The sequence below is a fragment of the Chelonoidis abingdonii genome, chromosome 2 (assembly GCF_003597395.2).
Source record: "Chelonoidis abingdonii isolate Lonesome George chromosome 2, CheloAbing_2.0, whole genome shotgun sequence".
NCBI classification, from domain to species: Eukaryota; Metazoa; Chordata; order Testudines; family Testudinidae; genus Chelonoidis; species Chelonoidis abingdonii.
In genome coordinates, this window is record NC_133770.1 from 64241514 (window position 1) to 64252827 (window position 11314).

The 11314-nt window shown below is 47.8% G+C and overlaps 1 long non-coding RNA gene across 1 annotated transcript; it reads right to left on the bottom strand.

The window, feature by feature from the left end:
• Window positions 1-1708: 1708 nt before the first annotated feature.
• Window positions 1709-8192, bottom strand: LOC116821014 (uncharacterized). Its single transcript, XR_004372804.2, has 3 exons — window positions 8080-8192; window positions 7357-7486; window positions 1709-2245 (listed from the first exon to the last, which is right to left on the bottom strand). It is a non-coding gene; the product is annotated as an uncharacterized LOC116821014 (long non-coding RNA).
• Between the last annotated feature and the right edge of the window lie 3122 nt (window positions 8193-11314).

Consider the following 11314-nt stretch of genomic DNA (forward strand, 5'->3'; position numbering starts at 1 on the left):
TAGGCTCAATAGGCGACTATCGTGAGGTGCTCTGAAGAACACTTGCATTCCTCAGCATACCAGGCAGAGTCCAGGGGTAATTAGTTTATGTATAACTCAATGAGTGATGTCTTTGTCGTTATCTTTATAATGATCCCTCTGTCTTACGTATTCCTGATTCTTCCTTCCACCTCAATTTTGTTCATTACTTTAGAGCTGGAGTAGCAAGCCTGGAACATAAAGTTATTTATTTATCCAAAGAGCCATACAGCTGAGGCAGCAGCAGTGCAAGCATCTTCACACTGTCCTGCTAAACTGTCTTATTCCTAGCCTAGAGGTGAGAGTCTTCTGATTGTCAGACCCTTTCAGTCTTTGGCCCCTCTGCTTCATCTGCCGTCTGATGCCAAGTGACAGTTTAGTGATGTAGACAGTTGCCCCCTGGGAGCTGGACTCTGACCACCCACTCATTGTACGTAGGCCAGCAAACAGTCATCAGATGCTAGTGGTTTATTATCTCTACTTATCTGAAGCAGAATTGCCCACCCAGAGGTGAAAAATCTCTCTATCCCATTGTTAATCCTGAGTCACCCAGTCCCCAGGTCTTTACTACAAAGTTAATTGCTGTTTTTCTATTAGCCAAATAAATGCACAGTACGAGTCAGTTTCATATTACTAGTGACCAGTTACTGGTGGAAAAATAAAACAAATCAGGGCCGCCCAGAGGAGCGGGTAAGCGGGGCAATTTGCCCCAGGCCCCACAGAGGCCTGCACGAGAGTTTTTCGGGGCGCTGGAGCAGGGTCCTTCACTCACTCTGGGGGCCCCAGAAAACTCTTGCGGGGTCAGGGCCCCCGGAGCTTCTTCCACTCCTGGTCTTCGGGGGCAATTCAGTGGTGGGGGGTGGCGGGGGGTCCTTCCGCTCCAGGACCTGCCGCTAAAGTGTCCCGAAGACCTGCAGTGGGGGGTCCTTCTGCCCCAGGACACGCTGCTGAAGACCCCAGGCCCCTTGAATCCTCTGGGCAGCTCTGAAACAAATAGCTAATTCTTCCTTGTGACTTAATGATTTAATAGATCCTTGATGATTGTGAGGCATTTTATGGTGAAGTGCTTCTAACAGAACCTGACTCTGGAATGTAGTTTCACTTTTATGTCTCTATGACAGGAATGTGTTCAAAGCAAGGATCAGAATGCATGCTGACTACTGCCAGTGATCTGAATCCAGATACTAGGTCGGCCATAAATGACACAATGCCTTGAAAGTCTGATTTACACTTCTCATCCTGCTTCTTAATGGCACTATCACACAGTTAATGAATCAGATAAAGCTCATGCTGTGCTATTTATTTTTAATAATCACAGTCACCTCCAAGTGAGTCTTGTCAGTGAGCAGATTGTTACTGCAAGGGAAATGCAAAGTGTCTATCTTGTGGCACAAAGCTGGAGGTTTTCCCAATCACAGTGAGAGCAGAACGTCAATACGTACATGTGCGAAGGACAAGAATTTAACTGCCAGAGCAAAGGTGAACGATGTCATTGAAGTTGATCTCTCAGCATCAGAGCCAAGCTCTTTCTTGAACTAGAAAGCAGCACTTAAAGATAAAGAAGCAACTTCATGGATTGACCATTATATTAGTGTTCTTAAAAAAATGAACACCACCACTTGGTGCTTATACACGACACGTGCTTTACACATTCAAAGCACTTTACAAATAATAACTACGTAGTCCTCCGTTCAGCACCTTTGTGGCGTAGGAATTATTTCTCATCAACATTTTAGATGGGTAAACTGAGGCCCATCAGTTAAGTCATGTATCCAAATCTATACAGTGAGAGAGTGATTAGAAGTTGGGCTCTCTTGGCTTTTAGTCCTTTAACCAGTACTGCCTCCCTATATGCCTGTATTCTCCACCCTGGCAAAGCGCCAGTTTTTCATACTGAGAGGATCAGAGGCAGCAAAATCTTTTGTGGCATGTAAGAAACAAGAGCTGGCTCTGGTGAACATCCAGAGAATGACAAACCACCAGCAACTCAGAACTGAAATGACCCACAATTGCTTTTATTTTATGTCACCTCATTTCAGAAAGCAAATCCATCTTTTTGCTTTCATTTGGACACCAGCCTTGACTTCAGCCTGGAGAATCACTTTAACTTTGGAGAGCTCTGAATATATGAACCACTTTTTCCTCTTCTTTCACACTGCTCATTTCTTTAATTTTGTTTCTTGATGCTGTTCCAGAATAAGACTAGTTTATGTATAATCCTCTGCTCCTGGAGGAAACATGTAGTACAGGGTCAGATTCAGAGCTGGTTCAAATGGGTGCAATGACACTGGCTTCAAGGGAGTTGCAACTGATTTACAGGAGGTCTGAATGTACATTTAATAACTGTGAAGCTTCCGCTCCATCATGTCTACATTGGCACCATGTAGCAGATCGAGCGCTCACTGGTGTGGTGCCTCCTGCTGGTCATCCAGGAATTAGCTCTTTTCCAGCCTCAGAGCGCCTCCTGCTGGCCGCTGTCTCTCCTGTCTCAGAACCCCATGTCCCTCCCAAACCCCAGGGCCCCTTTCCTTGGGGTTCTGCCCTGCAGCAGTGCCCCCACACTCCGGGTCTCCTTTCCCCTGGGAACCATCTCCCCCTATGCCCACCTTGCCTCAGTGGCTACTGCTAGTCATCATCTAGCTCCTGTTCTCTGGGGCAAACTTCAGTCTGTAATGGCCACTCATCACTGGCATGGGGGTTGGACCCACTGTCTTTGCCTATTTCTGGGTTGCACCTCTGTAGCCCCAGTACCTCCACAGGCCTTTACCAAGGCCTCAGCCTGGGGAATTGCCAGGCTGGAGCTCCCCAGCTCCTTTTGCCCTCTCCAAACTCTGCTCACCATTGTGCTCCCAGGCAGCTAGGCCCTTCTCTCTTCAAAGCTAGAGAGAGAGACTTTGCCTTTTAGCCCCACAGTTCTTTTATAGCACCCAGCCTGGCCCTGATTGGCTGCCTCCCAGCCTCTTCTTATTGGCCCTCAGCCCCAGCCCTCTCCAAGGACTGGCTTTTAACCCTTTCAGGGCCGGAGCAGGGTGACTGCCTCATTACACACCATTTGTACTGAAAGTGTAATTGTTTCAGTTATGTGAACAGGCTAGTCACCTCCTGAGCACCCCTTCATGGCCTGAGGTCACTCTCCAGGTGTCCTGCCTCAATTTCCCGTCTTTTCAGGATTCTGACAGTAAAGTTACCAAAACAAACTCTTTTCAAGTTCAGCAACACCCTTCCATGGGGCTGGATTTATTAACATAACAAAATATTCAAAATAAAAGTTCTCAACCCTGCATAGTCCTTTCTCCCAATCTCCCTGCTGGGGGTCTGCCATGCCTTCTGCCTGAAGCTTTTTCCCTGCTGGAGTTCACTTACTCCCAGTAGCCATTCCCTGCTTTGGCAGGCTTCTGCAAAAGTCTCTTGCTCCCAGCGAAGATACTCCAGCCAGTCTTATTCACTCCTGCCTGAGCATCCCCCTCAGATTGTTTAATTTACTGGTGTACAGGATACAGTAGTACCCTGCGTGATAGGTAGGAATCACATGTTTCTTGGGGGAGATGTCCTATGCTATTCTGCTCTTTCTAAGAAAAAATCTTTTGTGCTATAGATTGAAGAACTGGCTATTTCATTTATTTTGGTGATTCATGTACATTTTCTGTAGTGAGTGCTATCAGGCCAAAAATGCATATAGCTAGACTGCTGCATTTTGGAGGTCTAGAAGCTAGATGGATTTTTCAAAGAAATTCCTTTTCCAAGTTACAAGCAAAACTTTAGATCATTAAAGTTACAAGCACTGCAAAAATCTAATTTGCTTTTTACCATTTGATGTTTATTTGTAGCTCACCTTGGTCAGAGAGGGAAACTCAACTGGCCTGTTAGTTCCATTTTTGGCTTTCATATGAGCTTGTAATTAGTTTTCCAACATTGTACAAGAAGGTTTAGATAAAACAACAAAGTTTCAATACAAATCATATATATACAATTTTTTTTAAAAGTGAAAACATGCCTATTCATATTATGGCAAATATAACATTTGGTGATTCAGATTGCTTGGGTTTCTCTTTAAAAACAGGATTTTTTTTTTATTATATCTTATTGTACGTTTAGTATATTTGATAAAATTTTCCCTTCCTCCTCTCATCATAACTCTGTTAGGTTTAAGCTTTGTTAGGTAGCACTTAGAGAAATCTTGTGTTACATTTTATATGCATCTTAATATTGACAGGGGAAAAAATGTCATCGTTTTAACTTAGTCTTCTTGTTCTAATATCAGGGCCTGATCATGCTGTCTTTGGCCTGCTATGCAACAGAACAAAAACAATAGAAGTGGTGCTGTGCACTCATGACCAATGGGCAAGTTACACTAAAAATGAATTGCTAGTATGGTGTTCCCTTGAGTAAACCAAGGTAGGCAGCCAGGGCCGGCTTTAGGAAGTGCAGGGCCCAACTGGAACATTTTCAGCGGAGCCCCAGCGGGGATGACTAAAAAAAAAAAAACATGTAAAAAAAAGCCTTTTCTTTCTTAGCAACCGGTTCCCTATAAAAAGTTCTGATTTAAGGGATGTGCCACAGTATGTATTTTTTGTACCAATAGGGTTACCATACATCCATATTTTCCTCCTGGCTGGCAATTTAAGAACCAAAAAGCTGGACATGTCCAGAAAAATACAGATATATGTTAACCCTACCTAAAGTTCTTTTTTAAAAAGATGGGCCTGAACTAGAAATGAGCTCCGTTTTACATGTGTGGGTCCCCACCACTCCCTGGGAGTGTGCTAGGGTGACCAGATGTTCCGATTTTATAGGGACAGTCCCGATTTTTGGGTTTTTTTCCTTATATAAGATCCTATTACCCCCCACCCCGTCCTGATTTTTCACACTTGCTGTCTGGTCACCTTAGAGTGTGCACATGTGTGGGTCCCAGCTGCTCCCTGCCCTCCTCATTAAAGCAGGTGTGCAGGATTACTGCCCTGGGAACTGCAGGGCACCAGTGGACATGGGGCTGGCTGGAGGCAGGGCAGGGGCTAACTGGAGGTAAGGTCTGGCTGCAAGCAGGGCAAGGGGTGCAGGGCTGGCTGGAGACAGGAGGGTGTGGGGTGGGCTGGCTGGCTTCAGGCAGGGCCACAGCAGGGGTGCAGCAAGGGTCGGCAGGGCTGGAGACAGAAGAGTGCAGGCCTGGCTGGCTTCAGGCAGGGGATGCGGCAGGGGTTGGCTGGAGACAGGGCATGGGGTATGACCTGGTGCAAGCATGGCAGGGCAGGGGGTGCGGGGCTGGTGCGGGCAGGGCAGGGGGTGCATCAGGGTCTGGCTGGAGACGGGCTGGCTGCAGACAGGGAGTGCGGGGCTGGTAGGAGACAGGGGCTCATACGGGGCTGGAGGCAGGCCAGGGAGTGCGGGGCTGGCTGTGGGCATGGGGTGCAGGGCTGGCTGCAGACAGGAGCTGCTGCAGGCAGGGCAAGGGGTGCAGCAGGGACTGGCTGTGGGCAGGGGGTGCAGGTGCAGGGGGTACAGCCCACCCTGTACGGTGAGTGTCTCCTCCTCCTCCCTCTCCCGCCAGGGTAGCAGCAGCACCTGGAGCTCGGGGGCTATTTAAAGGGCCCGGGACTCCACTGCTTCTACTGCCCTGGCCCTTTAAATAGCCACGGGAGCCCTGGGGAAGCAGTGGGGTTCCAGCGGCTATTTAAAGGGCCAGGACGGTAGAAGCAACCAAGCCCCGGACTTTTTAAATAGCCCCCAGAGCCTCACAGCCCTACCCCAGGGCTCCAGCATTGGGGCTCTGGTGGCAATTTAAAGGGCCTGGGGTTCCAGCCCCTGCTGGAAGCCCCATGCCCTTTAAATTGCCTCCTGGGGAAAAGGGGCCACCCCGGTCTGGCACATCGGCTCTTGCCGGTATGCCGTACTGGGGCTTTGGCATGGGGCCCTCTTAGGGGCGGGGCCTGATTCAGGGGAATTGGTTGAACTGGCCTAAAGCCGGCCCTGTAGGTAGCAATTCTTGGCAGTTCTGTGCAAGTCACAGCATGCCCATGAAAAGAAGGTGTGGACTTTGAAAAAGGAGGTGTGTCCATAACTCAAACCAGTGCCTGTAAACTCCCACAAAGAATGTGCCTTTCCTAAAAGCAAATGGGTATTCTCAAGGAAGCCAGCTCCAAGAACTTTTAAATTCCATGGTAGCGGCAGCACATCACCTCTGCAGTGGGCTAGAGTGCAGTGGCCATGACTTGTCCAGTGCATGCATTCCTTCTGTGCCATTAAATATGATTCTATAAATATAGGTCTTTGTCTTGTGTGCCTTGCTTGCCAATGAGAGTGTGCAGATCTCTACCTTTTTCTTTCCATGGCCTCTGCGTTAGCTGGGGTGAGGTCTGGAAATTCCACTGCTGGAAATTATTTTCTGAATTAACATGTCTTATTAACATGATTCAGTGGGAGTAAAATTAGGCAGGATTTTGGCCATATACTTTGTAGTTAACATAGTATATAGTATGCTAAGGTTCAGCTGCCAAAACTTTCATCTCGTCTGACCTCCAGTCAGAAGAGGTACCAGGGATAGTTCTTGAACTTTCAGGGCTCTTCCCTTTGACCCGTTGCTGAGCTTCCTTGTTGAACTCTTTGACTCAGCCCCATAATGGCCTAACACTAATGTAACATGGCAAATGGGTGAGAGTGTGCAGGGAAATAAGACGCAGTACAGGGCCGCCCAAAGGATTCAGGGGGCTTGGGGTCTTCGGCAGTGGTGGGCCCCCACTGCCAAATTGCCGTCGAAGACCCAACACTTCAGTGGTGGGTCCCAGGGTGGAAGGACCCCCCCTCTGCCGAATTGCCAGCGAAGACCTGGAGGGGAAGAAGGGCTCCTGGGCCCCCATGAGAGTTTTTCGGGGCCCCTGGAGCGAGGTCCTTCACTCGCTCCAGGGGCCCTGGAAAACTCTCATGGGGACCGGGCCCCTGGAGCTTCTTCTGCTCCGGGTCTTTGATGGCAATTCGGCAGCGGGGGGTCCATCCACTCCAGAATTTGCTGCTGAATTGCCGCTGAGGACCCGGAGTGGAAGAAGCTCCAGGGGCCCGGGCCCCGCGAGAGTTTTCCGGGGCCCCCGGAGCGAGTGAAGGACCCCACTCCAGGGGCCCCGAAAAACTCTTCTGGGGGCCCCTGCGGCACCCGGGGCAAATTGCCCCACTTGCCCCCCGCCTCTTGGAAGCCCTGATGCAATACAGTACAGTACAGTTTTTATTGTATGTCACAAAATAAATAAACAGTGTGGATCTTGGTTGTTTGAGACAGCACTTCTCTCGCTTGTGTCTCAACAGAAAAATTATTATCCAATGGTTTGCTCTTGCTAAGTTCTTTCTACTCACCTACCATAGTCCAGTTCTTCCAGTGTTGGTCTTTTTAAAGAATTCTCTCTCTTTCTCCAAAATATCAATAAATGCCTTTAAAGATGTCAGGGTGACATTTTCAGCAATAATTTGGTTGCACTGTACATCGCTGAAAGATATACAGTAGCAAAACCTTGGCGTTTTTCAGTGAAATATGGCTGAATAGATGCTATTATTAAGTGATGTAGTGAAGCATATAATATGGCATATGACAGAGTAGTAACTAAGTACTTTCAAAGTAATTATATGCCCTGCGGACCGAATGATGATTGCTCTTTGAAGAGTCACTATGAATATAAACCATGTGTAAACCACTGTTTACATATCTACTGTGAAAAAGGTTCTCTAACCGCTTAATCTGTAGTTCACAAATCTATTAGATCTTTAATATAACAAAGCTAATATTCAGACTGAAAAATAATCAGGTTTAGTAGTTTTTGTTGTTTTACAAATAGATAAACTGAGGCACAGGCAGATTAGATGATTTGCCTAAGGTTACCCAGAGAGTCAGTGGGGCCATGAGTGACAGCACAAAAGAGTTCTGACCAGTCTTCTGCTCTAACTACACATCCTCCTGGGATGGAACCCTTTCTAGCAACTAGTAACCCTAGAGAGACTGAAGAAAACTCCTCCCTGCCACATATGCACTTTTAAAAAATAATGTATGTGTGTGGGTGGGGGGGGATCTTGGAGGGTTCATACTTGTTAGAGGATTCAGACTTCAAAGTGCTGAGCTGTCCCTTAAATTGCTGGTCATTTGGCATCTCTCTAGTAAAATATATATACTAACAAAATTACAAAAGAATTCACTTGGACAGAGACCAAGCTTGGAAAATATCAACCTAAAAAAAGAAATGTAGAGAAAAGTATCACAGAGTGAAAATGAGCTCTAATACAACCTGGTTTTGCACTCTTAACTGTAGCATTAGCTACCCCAAAAATGATGATAGAAATATCTGAATTATTGTAAATCCCATGGCCTATGTTATACAGGAGGTCAGACTAGATGATCCCAATGGATTGTTACACATCTGGTTGTCCATTAGCAAGGTTCTGCTCTTACTGATCTAGATGTACCAAATACGTCAAAAGCTTGTGACTGGTATGTTTCAAAAAATATTTTAGAAGGCAAAAGTGGCTCTCTTTGTTTTCAAACTCGTCAGCCGGTGGCCAGCTGTCACATGCAAAGGGTGATGCAGAAGTCTCACCAGAAAGGCAGCACGTGTAGCCTGACCATGAGTTTCCCTAGCAAGTCCATTGAGGGTGGCAAATAATGTTTAGCAAACAGCATTTTGTTGTGGCTGATTCTCTCATTTAGTTTGTTTTTTGACAATAACAAACCAAATTCAGTTTTCTCACAATTTCTCTAAGCTTTGGATGACCAAACGTCCTGTTTTTAAAGGGACAATCCCATATTTAAGCCCTCCTGCAGGTGTCACAACTTTTTCTTAAAATAGACAAATTGTCCTGTATTTTCTGTCTCTCCACATCAGTACTGGCAGGTCCTGCTGCTGGCTGGATCCCTGCTCGCCAGCTGCCCACCCACCAATGGTGATAAGGGGTGTGTGCCTGGTGATGGGTGCAGGTATGCAAGGCTGGTGGCGGGGTGAAGATGCAGTGTGTGGGGCTGGCCATTCCTCCTGCCAGTTGATCACCGCAACCCCCGCTGCGTGCCAGCTCTTGTCCAGCAGGACCACGCCCGCCTGTCCCGTTTCCGGCCGGCACCAGCTGTGCACTGTGAGCTACGGTGGCTGCTGAGTGTGGGCAGGCTCCAGGTGGCGGCCGGTTACATGTAGCCTCTGCTGCCCACCCATCAGCCCTGCTGCTCCTCCATATCCCACCTGGCAGAGTGCATCTCACTCCCAGTACTGTGCAGAGAACCAGCCCCTGGTTGGAGCGCTCAGCTTACTAACAGCCTGGCCGACAGGCTCCTTCCTTCTCCCACTGCCTCTGGCTGGGCCAGCGCCCTGGGAAAGCCCAAGACCCTCCAGCCTGGGGCACTGACCAGGAGAAGCCAAGCCCGGCACATGCCAAAGCCCCACACAGCACTGGCATGGGAAGCCCTTCTGCCCTTCACTAAGCTCTGTCTGTGCCCCCGACCCTGCAGGCTCCACAGCAGCCCCTGGGGCAGGGACTTAGCACCCTCTTCTCACACACACCCTGCCCTGGGTCCTGCCCCCACGGAGCATGAGGCTGCTCCATCCCCTAGGCACCCTCCCCTGCTGAGCCACCTCTCTGGCTGGGTTCCCTGAAGCTCCTGCAGTCAGGTTCCCTGGGCCCTGGAGCACAATGCATCCTTAGGGCTTAACTCCTTCCTGACCATACTGTAGCCGGGGTGGGGGCAGGAGGTGGAGGGGGAACTGGGAGACTGGAGGCAGCTGGGCCAGCAGCACCCTATAAGTGTTAGCTGCCTTTCAACACTGTGTGGGCAGGAAGGGACAAGCTTCTTCCAGCCACACATGGGGGCAGAAGGGGGGAGAGATGAGTTCTGCAAACACATGGGGCAGGTCATCCTCTCCCTCTCCCCCTCCCCCACCCTGGCAGCTGGAAGCAACTCCTGTCCCTTCCCTCCCGCACAGTGCCAAAAGGCTGCTGCTAGCCACATTATGGTGTGAACTCTGATAGAAATCTGAGGAGGGGGGGCATGTGACCCTGCGTGCCCCCTACCCACGTGTTTCTTTGTGAAGATGCAGTGCCAGGTACCAGGTGAGGTAGGTCCATCCCGGGGGCCCATCCAGGCATGGAGGGTGGAGAGCACCAAACAGGGAGGGTCAGGTTGGTCGGTCACTCCTGCTGTGCAAGAGAGGTGTACAGGAGTTTGTGAGTGTGTCACATCTCAGTGTCTGGGGGAGTGGGGGGAGGGTGTATGTGTCACCCCTCCCCGTGTGGTGTGAACCCTAAAGCTTTAACGATAAGAAGGTGAATAAAAAGAATCCAACTACACAATATTTCTTTTTAACAGGGGCTCAGTCAACTTGATATTAATTTGCAAGTTTGTATGATTGATTGCCTTTGAACTCACTTGAATACAAATAATTTTACCAGGTGTCCAGTATTCAGTATAGGGAAATAAGGTCACCCTATCTAAGCCTCAAATAACCATTCTTGTATTGGTGTTGAGGAGCTAGAAAGATAGAACAAGAACTTGTCAACTCTGCAGCAATCAGGGCATGGACATGTCAAACTATGATCCGACATGCTGACACAGGCTTGATTTCTTCAGGATTTCTTGTCATATGACAGCCCTTCATGCAGTACAGATAATGTATATCTCTCTGTGTGTGTTAATAAATAAGGGCTTTATCCTGTGACATACCGAACACTTCTTGTAATATTCTGAAGCCCCTGCACTCTCAGCTCTTTGTAAGGTCAAGTCCTTAAAACTTCTCTTAATTCGTATTATCTTTGTTATCTAGATGTTTAAGAAATTTTTTCATTAGCTCCTCTTTTCCTTAACTCTGATAGAGACATGGAATTTTTGTTCAAATTGTAATTATACATGAACTTTTCTTGGACTGCAAACCCACTGCTCAGCAGGAAGCCTGGATTAGCTCTCATGTGAAACCTATAAAGAGAATGAAAGCTTTGGCAGTGATGAACTTAGTCTGATGAAAACTGATTTAAACAAGTCTGCAGTGTATTTCACAGGAATTAGTTTACACATGTACAAATAAGAAGAAGTCAGTTGAAGTGGGCTAGCAGAAGACTTGTCAAATCAATCAGCCTTTGAGAAGTTCAATCCAGCTTTCAGGCAATCCATTCAGTCTGGAGGGCCAATTACATCATTTTTAGCTTTGTTAGCATTGCTGGCCACACCAAAGAGTGAAAGTATCCAAACATTTTCTGTTTCATTTTGAAAATGTCTGGTCTGAAGCATAAGTGCTGAGGACACAATACAAATTCCTAGATCTTTGCAGCACAGCCACATTTCAATGTT